This window comes from Cryptomeria japonica, chromosome 9 (assembly GCF_030272615.1).
Source record: "Cryptomeria japonica chromosome 9, Sugi_1.0, whole genome shotgun sequence".
Classification (NCBI taxonomy): Eukaryota; Viridiplantae; Streptophyta; class Pinopsida; order Cupressales; family Cupressaceae; genus Cryptomeria; species Cryptomeria japonica.
The window spans coordinates 609091527-609108142 of NC_081413.1; positions in this window are offsets into that span (position 1 = coordinate 609091527).

Here is a 16616-nt window from a genome sequence, read left to right on the forward strand (position 1 = left end):
TGTCACTAAGTGTTTCCTTTCATCCAAACCCTTCTAGAAGCCTCTTGACACTTGTCACCATAGAGATGACAGACGTTCCCTTTAATCCAACCCCCTTTGCCATCCTCCTCCAATTTAACTATTGATATCTTTTGATCAATCTTGACCATTGATTCTTGCCACATCACCCCTAGCCTTGGAAAATCCTATAAATAGACCTCATTTTGGAGCAATATGGGTCCCTAATTTCATGTCCCAATTTCATATGATTTTTGCATATCATTTGATCCCATCTCATTCTCATCTTATGCATTGTTACTGTAGGCATCTAGCTTCTAGCTTATCATTCTTAGCAATGTTATAATGCTTAATCTTAGCTTAATTGCATTTTAATCTTACTTCATTTTCTAGATCAATCATGAACTCATATAGCTTAATCATGATATTCTTGCTAGACCATGCATTTTTATCATTCAAATCGTCCACCTAAGTGTAGTCAAGTTACTGGAATTTGCATAATCAGATCTAAGAGCATTTTTCATACTTGCATTTACTAGGAGGCAATAAGTCGATTAGCTATGGTTTTGTCTTTCATTGTTTCAATTTATTAACCATTGCTTGCAATGATTTATTGAGTGCATTGTGTTTGCAGGTACATGTACACTTCACAGAGCATGACATTTTGGCACCCACCGTGGGGCATAAATCATCATTTTCAGCGTCTTAATCTTTAGCAAACTTTATCTTTGTTTGGCTCTGGTTCAGATATTCGTACGAGTTGCCTTTTCAGATTGTACAAACTTCCTTTCAGTCTAGGATGACACCTCATCCTGACTCGTACTAGGTATAATTATGTATCGTACAAACTTTTATGTTGCAAATTCTTTATTCATACGAGGTATAATCTTGTGTCGTACGAGTCTATTTCTTGCAAATTCTTTACTCGTACTAGGCTGATCATGTGGCGTACGAGCCTATTTTAGATACTACACAAAATCTAAAGTTCTATCATACTAACTAGAAATATGTGTCGTACGACTCTCTGCCTCTGTGTTTTTCCACAAACTGCAAGTTAGAATTTTCAAGTTTGTCTATACGTTGGTAATTTGCATTTTTGAAGGCCTTCTGGGCATTTTTACCCCTTGAAAGTGGCGAAAGAGGCTGGCTAGGCATGGTATTTCAAAATCTCATCTACAACTCTTGGAGACCTTTCCAACGAGTTAAAGGGCTCATAATTTCAAGTCCCGAGCAAAAAGTTATGCCTATTTGAAGTTAGGATAAAATTTCATATAGTTTTTTTTGAAAATTTTGTAGTTCGGATCACCAATGCTAATGTTGTTTTGTCTGTGAGATTTTTGGCAGCCTAACTCTTTTCTGTAGGATGATTTACAAAGATACGCTTGTCAAAGACATAATTCAAAATACAATCATGACTACTAACGGATTTATTGCAGGTTGCCTATGAATTCAACTAAACTTGGTGTATTCATTTAAATTTCTAGGCACACTTGATTTTGGGCTAAAAATGAAGAACCATGTATTTCATGTCTTTGATGATAGGTGAGTATGCTCTCACCTTTCTTAGGTGATCAGAAAGCTAGACTCATCCTTTTACTTTCATTAGTGCATCTCTTTAGCAGGCCTGCCCTCCTAAGGAGTTATTAACTCTTAGCCCTTAAGGTCGGTGAGAGGGGAACAACCTAAGTGGGAACAGCTAACACCAAGTAATCCAACCCACTATAAAATAAATGTGTTTTTGATGAAAATCAAAGCAACGACAATGCTCGGGAATAGCTCTCCTTTGCACCTTCGGGTATATCAAACTTTGGTTTTCAAGGCTGGGAGACCTCTTAATTGAGTTTATACCCCGACGTGTTGAACGAATCCCTTACTAGTGTCGATTAAAATAGAAGCTACCTGATTCACCTCCGAAAGGGTGATAATCTTTGTGCAAGAGAGATAGTAACTCTCCCAAGACACTTGTCATATCATGCCCTCATTAGCGTTTGGATTCAGATAATATGACATTGAGAATCCATTGCATGAGACTCAACGACCGTATTCTGATTAGCTATTGGGTGTGTACCTAAGTCAGCAAGCAAAGGTTTTCATTCTCAGCCAACTTCCTTAGGGTTTAGCTTGATTGGAGTTATTTATCACATCATGTGTTTGTTGTGTATTCATCCCTAAATCGACAAATCAGACATCTAAAAACTAGAAGACATAAGCAAAACATTAAACTTCAGTTATCAAAAATTCAACCAAACAAACATTTTTATCTCTATCTGGTTATCTATCGTACGAGTCATAATCTCTGATGTTTGAGCCTTCTTGCATAAAATCATTTGTCATACTATCTGCTATCCTGTGTCGTACGAGTCAGTTGTTTTGTTGTATAGTTAATAAAAGTGTGTCGTACGAGCCTTTGCTTTTTACATGAAAACTATGCTTTGTCGTACAGACTCATATCTTGTGTTGTCCTAAGCTGAATCTTATGTCATACGAAACTCTGCATTTGTCAGTCCAGAGCTGTGTCCTGCATGCCTGTTTTAGATTTGTCATTTCTGCCTGATATATTTGCAATAAACATAAACACTTGTTATCTGTCAGACTATGCTTAGATTGTCATCTTGGTTTGCTTGGTCAAGTTTTCATCTGTCAAAATCAGAATCTAGAAGATAAACACCTCAAGATTTTCAAGTTCTCACCCCCAACAAGTTCAAAATCTAAACATCTCAAAGTGCATTATCACCCTGTTTGATAAACTGATCACTCAAACATAGTTTCTCATCAGGATCAATCATCCTTTATCACAAAACTGAAACATTTGGTCAGGATAACCTTGTCCCACATCGTACGATATATCATTCCTATTGGACCTAGTCCTTATCAAATCATCACCATTGCACTCCTAAACCAAAGATTGAAAAACTTGCAAACTTTTTAACACTTGAATTCTCTTTTAGTGTCATATCACTTTATTGCCTTGAAATTGACTATTGATCCCTTACCCAAAAAAACCTTTTGGACAATCGAATCCTAAGCAAAATAACATACGTGTATGCCCGTTCTAACTAGAGCTTAGAAACGAAGGATTGCAGAGACTGAAATCAAAACAATGGAAACAATCAAAGAACATATAATCATGGAACATGAAGATGAAATACATGTTGAAGGATAAATAACAAAACAAAACATCAAAGACATCAAGAAACATCCCCAATTCGAAAAATTTATGCAGAGATTGTTGGAGGAAGAAAAAGAAAAATAATTTCTAATGCTAGCCAAATCAAGTGCTACACTTCCCCAAGATTTTGATGTGAATAAATTGACACAAAAGAAAAATGAACCTCCCCCTAATAACGAACAATATGAGGACATATTTGGTCTCTGCATGAATGACACATCAGTTCCCAATACCACCAGGACCAATGAAGAAACCGACATACCTAGAAGAGATGAAGTAGAAATCCTAAATAATATTCAATTTAATGAGGATACAAGAAGAGCTAGAGATGAAACAAGAGGAGATACCAATCCTCCTAGAATGCAAAATCATGGTCATGTAAGAACAAATCATGTTGATAATCCTATCATGACTCTCACACAACAACTGCAAGCAATGCAAACTCAAATCCAAGAGATGCAAAGAGGAAATGTTAGACGATACTCACTTCAAGAAATTTGTCCTTATCCTTTCGACATAAATCTAAACATGATACCATTTCCTATAGGTTTTGAAACCCTAAGATACAAAAAATATGATGGAAGCATTGACCCTCAAGATCATATAAGAGAAAGTTGCACAATGAGTATGGAGTTTTCACATGAGGATACCTACTTAATGAGACTATTTCTGAAAAGCTTAACTAGACTAGCTATGGAATGGTTCTCCAAACTTACACCAGGAATCAAATCATTTTCAAAGTTGGTGGATAAGTTTGTTTCACAATAATCCTACAACATGAAGTAACAATGCTAGATCTATGTAACACTAAACAAAAAAGTGGAGAACCCTTCATGACATTCTTACAACGATGGAGATGCCTAGCATCGCGGTATCCTTGTATAGTGCCAGAGTATGAAAAAATGGATATATTCATTGAAAACTTAAATGATGAAATGAGCTATTACTTAAAAATGCAAATAAATCAAAGCTTTGGAAAAATGGTTGATAATGGAATCAGAATGGAATAGGCCATGATAAAGAAGGGTGAGTTGAAAATATACAAAGAAGGAGTCCATCCTCCTAACAACAACAATAACAACAATCACAATGACAAGACAAAGTTTTGGAATAGAAATCTAAATGTCGTCAACTATGGAATAGTAGATAACAACAATGTGAAACCAAAGCAACCGGTTTTCAATTTATCTACTCACTCGGCAGCAACACAACAAAACAACAATCACCAAAGACCAACTATCAAGACTTTCTTTCGAAGACAATTCACAAACATTGGTGAACCCCTTGGATTGGCATTAAAGACACTTCTCACAAACAAAATGATCAATTTACCAGAAGAAAGGAACTACGAACCTCAAATCAAACCAAATTGGTGGAATGATAATCAATATTGCGATTTCCATCGAAACAAGGGACATCTCATAGATAATTGCCAAAAGTTGAAACATATCATACAAGACATGATTGATAATGGTGTAATAACTATGGATGGACATACAACAAATGAATCTCATACTACCTTTAAAACTCTGCTTCCAAACTATGAGAAAGGTGAGTCATCAACAACAAACAATGGTAAGGGTAAAGCAAAGGTAAATTACACTCATACATATGACAATGTGGTGAATGTGATTGCAGTTAAAGAAAAACAAAATCAAGAACATTCTCAGGCTATCACAAGAAGCAAAGCCAAAGTTGTTTTGTCGGGTCCTACAACAAACACATCATCCACTACAGAAAAACAATACAATCTAGTGGAACAATTGCAGAAAACACCTGTTCAAATATCAATCTTGGAACTTTTAAAACTTTCACCCGCACACAAGGAAATTCTTGAACGAGCATTAGTAGATACCACAGTATCCAAAGATCTTGATATTGATCAATTCCAAACCATGGTGGGACACCTCACAACCCCTCATTGCTTATCATTCACTAACGAAGATGACATGTCCCTGCAACACCCTCACAATGCTCCCTTGCATATTGAAGTCCTCATTCACAAAATGTGAGTCAAACATGTTCTAATAGATGGTGGAGCTGGCCAAAATATTTGCTCATTAAGTCTTGTTCGTGCCTTAGGATATTCAGAAGATGCACTGGATGTACGGAAAAGGATCACTATAAAAGCCTATGATGAAGAAGAACATTCCTCCAAGGGAATTGTGATACTACCAATCAAAGTGGGACCTCTACAAAAAGACACAACATTCCAAGTTCTAGACTTGGACCTATCATATAATGTGCTCCTAGGGAGACCATGGATACATGACTTGCAAGCTGTCCCATCAACCTATCATCAATATGTAAAATTTCCCTACGAAGGACAAGAAATCACAATATCTGCAGATGCAAATCCATTCCAATATTGCAGCAATCTAAAAATGGATCAAGACGTAATTGTTCCACATAACAGGGAGGTAACATCTTCGAGCACACAATCCAAGGAAAATCATTCGCCTCTATTCTATCAAGTATGGAAAAACAAATGTAGCTAAGAGATCGAGGGAATGAAGAATACTCAATATCACAATTACCACTTTCTCCTAAATCCTTGGGAAAACCATCAAGCTCTAAACAACAACCAACTGTGAAACATCTTCTGATATTTGATGGAGCATTCATTAGTGTTGGAACCTTATCAGAGGAAACAAAAGACAAAGATGTATTGTAATGGCTATACAAAGATGAATAAGTTCAACAAAAGGTCAACAATGTCATAATACCTACGGAAAAATATGGAAAAGGATTCAACATTCTTCGAAGGATGGGATACACTAGGATAGGCCCTATAGGAAAAAGAAAGGAAGGTATCTCAGAACCTATTCAGCCTCATACTCAACAGACTACAGACAAAGCAGGCTTAGGGTATGGACAAGTCACTATACCAGAAGACACATCTTTTAGTCAACAACAAGAGGAATATGAAAACAGACAAGAACAATTGGCAATTAAAAGGGAAGAAAAATCAGTTAAGCAACAAGCACAAGCAAACACAAAATGGCAAAAGAAACAAGCTTCAAATCAACAAGAGAAACAAACTAAAAACATCTCTCAAGCAACATTAAATCTCAATCAAAACAAGAAAGAAGATAATATAAGTTCAGGAGAACTCATAGAAAAGTTGACAAAACTCAATCTCAGTCTTGAAGAGGTTGAATATGAAAGAAGGAAAAGTATAGCCAAAAAAGCGGAAGAAATGCTATATGACCAAATCTGTAGACTACAAGCTGCAAGTGACACAAATTCTAATGAATGCGAATGGGATTCCTATCACTTTGAAGAATTAGTTGAGGAAAAATGCTTTGAAGGAGATATAGAAGTCGATATAGTTCACACGTATGCAGGACAAACGTCAGGAACTAGTTCACTTGAATTAGAATCACATTTGGCTAACTTGGACTTAACCGAGGATGATCAGGAAATTCTTATGGGAGATCATTCTAATGAGAGTACCATTCTAGACATCGACACACTTATTGAAAACTTTGATACATCCATCATGACCCTCAGAACCCTTGAAACATACCAACCTGAAGATCCCCTACCTCTAATCCATCCCGAGCTTATTGATTGGGAAGATGAAGGACATACTACCATTGATACCTTTCCAAATGACCATGCCATATTTGTATATCTTAATGCAATTGAACCTATAACAACTCTCACCAGGAATTTCAGCAACGCATCTTCCAGTCAAGTGGGTGCCAAATCTCCTAGTCGCAAAAGTGAAAATAAAGAAAAGAATATCAGGTCTAATGCTAAAAAACATTTCTTGGCAACATTAGACCAAGAAAAAGTAAAAATAAAGGATGCATCTAACGGTGAAAACATCCTAAGGGCGCTGAAAGATGGGAGATTTGACACTTTACCTGAGAACTATCAAGAAAGATCATCCATTTTGATTGAACCAACAGAGGCAGTTAACATTGGCACAACAGAGCAACCAAAGATTCTTCATCCAACAACATCTTTATCAGAGGTAGAAATGCAATAATATGTGGAATTCTTCAAATGACGGCAAATCAATTTTGCCTGGTCCTATTTAGACATGCCATGTTTAGATCTAGAGCTTATTATGCATCACTTGAATGTTAATCCAGGAGCCAAACCAATTAAACAAAAATTAAGGAAAATGCATCTGCATATTGCTCTTCTAGTCAAGGCAGAACTAAAGAAATTACTGGATGTAGGATTCATCAGACCTGTAGCATATCCTCAATGGGTATCCAACATCGTTCCTATTTCAAAACCAGATAAAAGCATCAGAATATGCACAGACTTCAGAGATCTTAATAACGCATGTCCAAAGGATGACTTTCCTTTGCCTAACATCAACATCATTGTAGATTTAACTACAGGACACTCCATGTTTTCTCTAATGGATGGTTTCTTCAGATACAATCAGATCAAAATAACACTCGAAGATCAAGAAAAGACAGCTTTCACATGTCCATGGGGTACTTTCTGCTAGAACATCATGGCTTTTGGATTAAAGAACGTAGGTGCTACATATCAAAGAGCTATGACAACTATATTTCATGACATGATGCATACATTCATGGAAGTTTACGTGGATGACATATTAGCTAAATCATACACTAGAGAAGAACATATAAAGATACTGGAAAAGATCTTTGACAGGCTAGAACAATACAAGCTAAGGCTAAATCCTAAGAAATGTGCTTTTGGTGTTACTTTAGGAAAGCTGTTGGGATACATTGTTTCAGCAAGAGGAATCGAAGTAGATCCAGCTAAGGTTAAAGCAATCATGGAAATGGCATCTCCCAAGAATATTAGTCAACTAAGATCACTACAAGGAAGACTCCAGTCAATCGAAAGATTTGTTGCTCAATTAGCAAATAAATGTCAACCATTTACTCACCTATTGCACAAACATGTTAATTTCAAATGGGACCATCAATGTGAAGAAGCATTCAACAAGATCAAGGCATATCTCATGCAACCACCTGTTCTAATGTCACCAATTCCAGGAAAACCATTATTACTCTATGTATCAACTACTAAAGCATCATTGGGAGTTTTGCTCGCACAAGAGGATAAGGAAGGAAAAGAATAAGCCATCTATTACATCAGTAGAATACTAGTGGGATATGAGGTCAACTATTCGTCAATAGAAAAACCATGCTTGGCAGTAGTTTTTGCTTCTCAAAAACTATGACACTATCTACTATCTCACTCCATCAAGTTGATAGCTAAAATCGATCCTCTGAAGTATTTGCTCAACAAAGCCACATTGACAGGATGACTAGCAAAATGGATCATTATTCTAAGCAAGTTTAATATCAAATATGTTGACAGAAAATCTATCAAAGGACAAGTAATCATAGATCAACTAGCAGAAACACCACTTCAAGATAATCATCCTCTACAGATTGAGTTTCCCGATGTTGATATCCTATCAGTTACAACAAAAGCATGGCAACGATACTTTGATGGTTCATATACACAACATAGATCAGGAGCCGGTATTCTATTTATCACACCACAAGGGCATACAATCCCGAAAGCATACAAATTAAGCTTTCCCTATACAAACAATATAGCAGAGTATGAAGCATTGGTAACAGGTATCAAAATGGTTGTAGAATGGAACATTAAACAACTTCAGGTCTTTGGAGACTCTTAGCTTGTCATTAATCAAATTAATGATGACTATCCAACCTCTTCTAGAACCTTTGTGACACTTGTCACTAAGTGTTCCCTTTCATCCAGACCCTTCTAGAAGCCTCTTGACACTTGTCACCATAGAGATGACAAATGTTCCCTTTAATCCAACCCCCTTTGCCATTCTCCTCCAATTTAACCATTGATATCTTCAAATCAATCTTGACCATTGATTCTTGCCACATCACCCCTAGCCTTGGAAAATACTATAAATATACCTCATTTTGGAGCAATATGGGTCCCTAATTTCATGTCCCAATTTCATATGATTTTTGCATATCATTTGATCCCATCTCATTCTCATCTTATGCATTGTTACTATAGGCATCTAGCTTCTAGCTTATCATTCTTAGCAATGTTATCATGCTTAATCTTAGCTTAATTGCATCTTAATCTTAGTTCATTTTCTAGATCAATCATGAACTCATATAGCTTAATCATGCTATTCTTGCTAGACCATGCATTTTCATCATTCAAATCCTCCATCTAAGTGTAGTCAAGTCACTGGAATTTGCATAATCAGATATGAGAGCATTTTTCATACTCGCATTTACTAGGAGGCAATAAGTCAATTAGCTATGGTTTTGTCTTTCACTGTTTCAATTTATTAACCATTGCTTGTAATGATTTATTGAGTGCATTGTGTTTGCAGGTACAGGTACACTTCACAGAGCATGACAACAAGTATATAACGATTTTATTATTTTCAGAAGATTGTTTGAATTATGGTCTTTAGTGAATTTGGTATTTCTTAGCAAAGAGCGTGATTTCATTGCAATTCTTGTAAATGTTTAGTTGTCATGTTGTAGTGGTTGGTGTACCATCTTGAACAGGTGTTGTCCTTATAACCTTGTTGATATAAACCATGTTGTGTTATGCTCCATATGCTTAACCAAGGGTTAGTAAGATTGTGTTTTCGTCACCTGTGTTTTGTCGTGGTTATATGGTTGTCATTATCGCCATAGGGTTCTCGTAGAGAGACCGTGATTGTATAGTGTCCTATGGGAGAGTGACTTTTGAGTGGGGGCAGTGCCCAAAGTGGATGGCTAGATAACCCCTCAAAAGTGAGTTAATAAGTGATAACCTAATAATTGATTAGGGGGTGGGTAGCTCTAAACATTCAGTAAGATATTGTACCCTGCACATGGTTGAGTGCTCATATAGATGCAATGGGAAGGCCTAGAATGACAAATTGACCACCTTGTCTTCACAAAGGGCTGGTAGGGTTCGCATGAGTCTTCGATGGAACCAGGGGTTTGGGAAAGGTTACCAGGATAACCAGGTTGGGGGCTGGGACCTATGGAGGCCTAACTAGGGTAATCATCACAAGCTATGCGATGAAACTCTCTACTTAAGGTCACTAGTGTATTGTGATGTTGAGTTCACCTGGAGTATTATGGAGTCACACTTGTATTGTCGAGCATGTTTTACTTGTGCTTGCTTGAGGGTCTTCTGCTATCTCCTAGCATGGTGGGGTGGTTCCATTTTGGGATCACACAGTTGGGTGGTTAGAGCCACTTCCCATCGGATGTTTTTGTTCGTGCCTTCATGTGAGGATTGGCTTCACAAATATTCCCGTGGTTCATGATTTTTGGATCATCTCATGTTGGAGATTCTTGTACCTTTGAGACCTTCATGGTCATTTGTATAAGTGGATTATGTTACCTTGGCTATTGGTAAAGATGTAATTTTATATGTATTATTGGAAGCCATGTAATAGTTGATTAATGTAATCTTATTTTATTGGATGTTTATTATATCAGTTATCTTTATTCAATGTGCAAATTCTTTCTTGAAAAGAAATATATTGTAATACTTTCAATCTTCCAAATGATGAAATTTGTTACATGAATATGATTTATTTGTGTTCAATAGGTAATGATGGTAATTGTATTTTTTTGAGTATCCTATGATGGATAATTGGATTAACCTTAATAATAAGATTTAACCTTTCAAATAATTCTTCGTTGGTAACCCTTTAAGAATTATTTGACTTCTACTTGTGTAATAAATGTGCAATGTAGTAATTAAAGCACTTCATGTGGTTTAAGCTTTTAAAAAAATAAAATTGTTTCACCCTTAGTTGGTTAGTTTGTGTGGTTTTCCCTTTAGGGTTCCTGGCGGGGCATTACAAATATACATGTCGGCTCAACAACATAAATACATGAACATCAAAACAATTGCCAATGTCGGATCTCCAAATGATGTCGGCCTCCAATATTGATAGCCTGATTCTAAACCATGTTGGCGTACATTGTCGGTAACCAAATAATTCTATCCAACCTACCGGTGCCGGTGAAGTGCCTGTGAAGTGCCCGTTTGTACACAACTAACCCAAAATATGAAGTTGGAACAAGTTACCATGTTTCCATCAATGAAAACATATTGAAACCAACCAATTGAGTGTCAATTGCCAACACACTTCACCTTGTTCACCTGTACCTTTGTTCTCTAGAGGAGTAGTCTCCTCATTCTTCTTGTCATCCTTCTTAGCTCAATTTTTCCTTGACATGTGAACTTCAAATACTGACACATCTATGTCTAGTGTAGACACATCCAATATATCCTCCAAATCAAAATCATCTAGAGGAATTTGTTCCTCAATAGCCACTTCAACGTTCTTCATTTATTCAAGGATTTGGTTGTCTTTTCTTCTATTTCTCTTTGCATCCTTTCAATCTCTTCTTTGTCCTTTCCCATTAGTGTATTCAACCCTTGTTTGGTTTAGAATTATTTTGCTTGCATATGTGATAATTTAACTATTTCTTTATGAGTAATAGATGCTCTAACTTTGTCCAGTGCTTGTTTCCTCATCTTAGCTTCCTCTAATACTACTTCTTTCCTTTTAGCACCCAGTATATTTGCAAGGCTTGCTACTAGTTGGTTAATGATTTCACTAAGACTTAGATTATAACCCATAATATACATCACAATGTCCTTCTCAATTGTGGTCTTGTCGTTAGGAGGTGACTCATCATACAATTATATTGTTTCTTTTAATGCTCCATATTACGCAATTTCATTAATAGTAGCCTCAAGATGTAGATGCTCATGTGTTGAAGCTTCCTTCGTAGTTTTCTTCTCTTTACCTATTAAGTTTTCTTTTCCTTTTGTATTTCCTTCTTCCTCTCCTTCTCATGTTCTCTTCTATCTTCTTTTTAATAAAAAGATTCATTTTCTTCTTCTCCTTATTCTTCTTCACCATTGTCATCCATATTCACCAATTTAATCTTTTCTCTTTTATCCTGTTGCTTTGTTCTTTGTTTATTCTTCTCTACAAGAGTATTCGTTTGTACCAATACCTCAGTAGTAACTCTTCTTCTACTAGGAGGTGTTTGAGTTGGTCCAGAAGGCTTAGGAGGTGTAGTAGTGGCAGACCTACTAGCTCTTCTAACTCCCTGTGGATATTGTGGACTATCAGTGGGAGCTTGCAATGCATCAAGTGTACTCTTAGATGGAATACCTAACTTCTTCTCCAGTTGTGCTTTGATCTTTTCAAATCCCTCCTCTACATTCTTCTTCATTGACTTGCTTGTTATCTCTTCATATGCCCCAAATCTCTCAAAATTGGGATCCTTAGGTTTATTGACCAAGATGTCAGCATATGCCATCCATTCAAGTCCAAAGACCTCACAAGGAAATTTAGGTATCCTTGCAATCTTAGGTTCAAATGCCTCCATGTAACAATTATCTTCATCCACCATAAAAGTAATAACCTCCTTATATACCTTCACAACCTATGATGGTATCTTATACCTCAATTGCATTTTATTTTTGAGGGTCTTGAAGAATCCCCAACACATTCCATCACATGTATTACTATTTGGAAATCTATGCATATGTTGTCTAATATAGAAAGCTACCATAATATATCTTCTACAGACCATATTATTTAAGCTAGGCAATTCCTTCATGAAATAGAACATTAGACAAATAATAAGAGAGCCATAGTAAAATTTGTATCTAGTCTCCTTTGTCCAGTGCAATTTGTCCATCGTATCTACCTCAAAAGTTCATAAAGATCAAAGTCTTTTCCTTTCTTCACCATTATAGATACAACGTATGGATTGCAATGGTCATAGTAGATCCTTCCCTGTTGGTGAAATAAATATTATATGAAATTCCCATAGTAACATACCTAACCCCTAGGTTAGTGATGTCATTCACAGTAAGTGTTCTCTTATCAAACTTGGCTCCGATAAGTCTTATGTCCTCATCATTCTTCACTGAATTCAATGCAAGAACATATCTAGTAGAACACACCCTAGTAACTTATGTGATGGCTTCTTTTATGATCTTATAGGGTTGATCAAGACAAACAAACTCCTCACGAATCCAACTTGAAACAAATTGCATCCATTCTTCTTCATGAAACATCAAAAAACCCTTCCAGACATCCAAATGCTTTGCCTCAACATTGGCATACTTTGATTTAAGCATGAAATTATCATCAAGAAACTAATTATTCCAAAACTCTTCTATATTCATGTGATTGTGTTCATTCAAGGGTGAATGAATGTAAATGCAGACATCTTCAATGTGATCATCTTGATGGGAGCATGGTGTTGAACACAATTATGCTAAGAGGAGGGGTGAATCAATATGTGTCATTAAATCTCCTAACTCCACTTTTTATCACTCACAAGAAACTAACCATATAATGCAAAAGGATGTGAAGATCAATAACACAACACACAACACTGGGATTTACATGGAAAACCCAAGATGGGAAAAACCATGGTGAGAAAATGCTACTTGGAGATACTATCCAAATCCGGCCTCACAAATGTTTCAATTGATTACAATTGATTACAATTGATTTGAACGCACAACCTTTGAGTGATACCAATCTCCCACACTTTATGGACACCAATCCAAAAGAGCACCAATCCCGTTACCATAACTTAGAATTTGGGACACCAATCTTTTTAGAACCTACAAGACTACAATCTTGAAGTAATAAAATTAATGCAAAGAAAATGACTTAACATGAACCTCTTTAGTCGTGCTTTGTCTCTTTAAAAATTTGATTCACACCCATTCAACTATGCAACTCTCCCTTCTCTGTTGTTTATATTGATAAAACAATATCTTCTCACACTCTGTTCTGCTTCTCTACAACTTCTGGATATTTTTTCTTAACACAACACCATAGACATCTGTATCAGTTTACATTCTATTTGTATGCTCTATATTCACCTCCATAAAGTCGGCCAAGACCCAATTTTACCATACCTCATCAAAGATCATACAAAAATTCATTTCCTTCATAACCATGCAACATGATTTGTACATCTTTCTATGCTTTCAATAGAGATCATTCATTAAGTCAGTGTCCATTCTATTCATATCATCACAATGCATTGAATTGACGCTTCTTCGTAACTTATCACAATTTGTCCAATTTCTTTCAACAAATGGTGGTCTACATCAACTTGTGAAAATTCTCAGAATATACTGTTATTGCACCAAAACAAGTTCCTTTAGATCTTTAAATTTGGACCATTGATCATTTTGGTTTGACCAAAAGATTTGGTCATTGTTGCCAATGTGGTGGTTCCATGCGCCACATCATTTTACAGCTTGTTCGATCTCCTTGGATCTTCTTTTGTATGTCACATTGGAGAGACTTAGAAATTCTCTTGTTGACAGTCTCCTTCACATTTATCTTAGCCTTCTAATTGAGTTCTCCAGCTATATTGGAGAGAAATTGAAAGGTCTCTCTTTGATGAGGTCATGTCTCATCAACATGCATTTAACCTTCATCAACACTATGAGCTTAGCAACTGATCGAAGAGACATGAAAAGATCGATGTGACTCAAAAAGAGTCTCCTCAAAATAGCATAGTCTTACCGATATCATTTTTGTGGGTCCTACACTACTTGTCACTTACCATATTGGTGTGACAACGTCATATCGAAGAGAGAAGTTTATATCGCTTATCGATAACACATCTCTTGCTAATGGCCCTTGTCAAAATCATGATCAAAGAGACATGAGCATATCACCTTGACACCCACTCCACACTCTTGATTGATTAGACATTCACATTAAGGAGACCGAGATCCACTCATATCAAAAGCATAATGTCTCCTCGATGAGCTTCGACAACATTGTCTCATCGATACAACTTGCACCGAGCACGCTCCAAATCGAGCGGTAGAACCATGTGATCTATTGCTCACTTACTAACAGTAGGTCGGGTGATATAATTAACTAATTTTTTTTCTACACTGATAATGTGGGATAAAGAGCCAAGATAGTCTTTTGCATAGTCTTCTCCTTCTGTAGATGATTTGTCCATTCTTCCTGAAGGTGTACAACTACACCATGTCAGTCAACCTCATGGCATTTCAAAGATATTTATGTTTCTCTCTGTCATGTTGACCCATCTTGATACTGATCCCTTTCTTCAGGTTATATCATTTTGACATCAATGACAAGATTATTACTCTGATATCAATAATCTCTCCCTTTGTCATTGATGGTGAGACTCAACTCGTTGTTCACCACTTACTGTTCTATACAATGCACTCCCCTTTTGATCTTTCCTCGTACACTATATCTTCCAATAATCCCATGGTTAGCTAACAAATCTATGCCCCTTTTTCATCAATGAGAAAGGGCGGACTAAAACTCTTCTTCATGGACAAACTAAAATTGCATATGCTCCCCCTGAGTAGAAGCTCTCTTTTTAGGAACATTTCATAAGGAAGAAAGGGGTAAAACCCCCAAAATCTGTTGTAGAAACACAAATATCTCCTTGAGAAGTGGCTTTGTAAAAATGTCTACAACTTGGTCCTTTGTGGCCACATACTCTAGTCGAACTTCCTAATTTGCAACCTTTTCCCTCAAAAAATGGTGCTTGATAGCTATATGCTTCATTCGAGAATGCATCACAAGATTATTTGATATATTAATAGCACTAATATTGTCACAAAGAATTTGTATGGGCTCTTCATACTCTACCTTCATTTCCTGGAAGGTCTGTTTCATCCATAATAACTAAGTGTAGTATGAAGCAACGGTAAGATATTTTGCCTTTACAGTTGACAGTGACACACAGTTTTGTTTCTTGTTGTGCCAGGAAACCAATTTGTTGCCAAGAAAGAATGCACCACCACTAGTGCTTTTTCTATCATCAACACACCCTACCCAATCAACATTTATATAGCTATGTAAGCTAAAATCTTTGCCTTTACAACACCATAATTCAAAGTCTTTTGTATGTTGTAGATACTTGAATATCCTTGTGACTTCCTTCACATGAGTTTCCTTTGGAGTAGCTTGAAATTAAGCTTGCAACCATCCATACAACATGCATTATATCAGGCCTAGAAGTAGTTAGATACAATCAGATTCCAACCATTAATCTGTACCTTGTTTGATCTGCCAATGGTTATTCATCATCTTTGCTTAGTTTACACCCTGTCACCATGAGTGTGACGACTGGATTGTATCCATCTGAAACTTCTTTAACATTCCCTTACATACTTGGTTTGACAAATAAAAATACCTTCGTTAGTTTGAGTGATTTGAAAACCAAAAAAGAATGACAACTCACCTAACATAGAAATTTCAAATTTATGTTGAATAGCTTTAGCAAACACTTTACACATCTCATCACTGCTCCCCCCAAAAATCATGTCATCAACATACACAACCACAATCAATGGATGATCTCCTTCAAATCTAATATACAAATTAATGTCTGCAACACCTTTTCTAAACCCTTGTTGTTGTAGGTATGAATCCGATCTT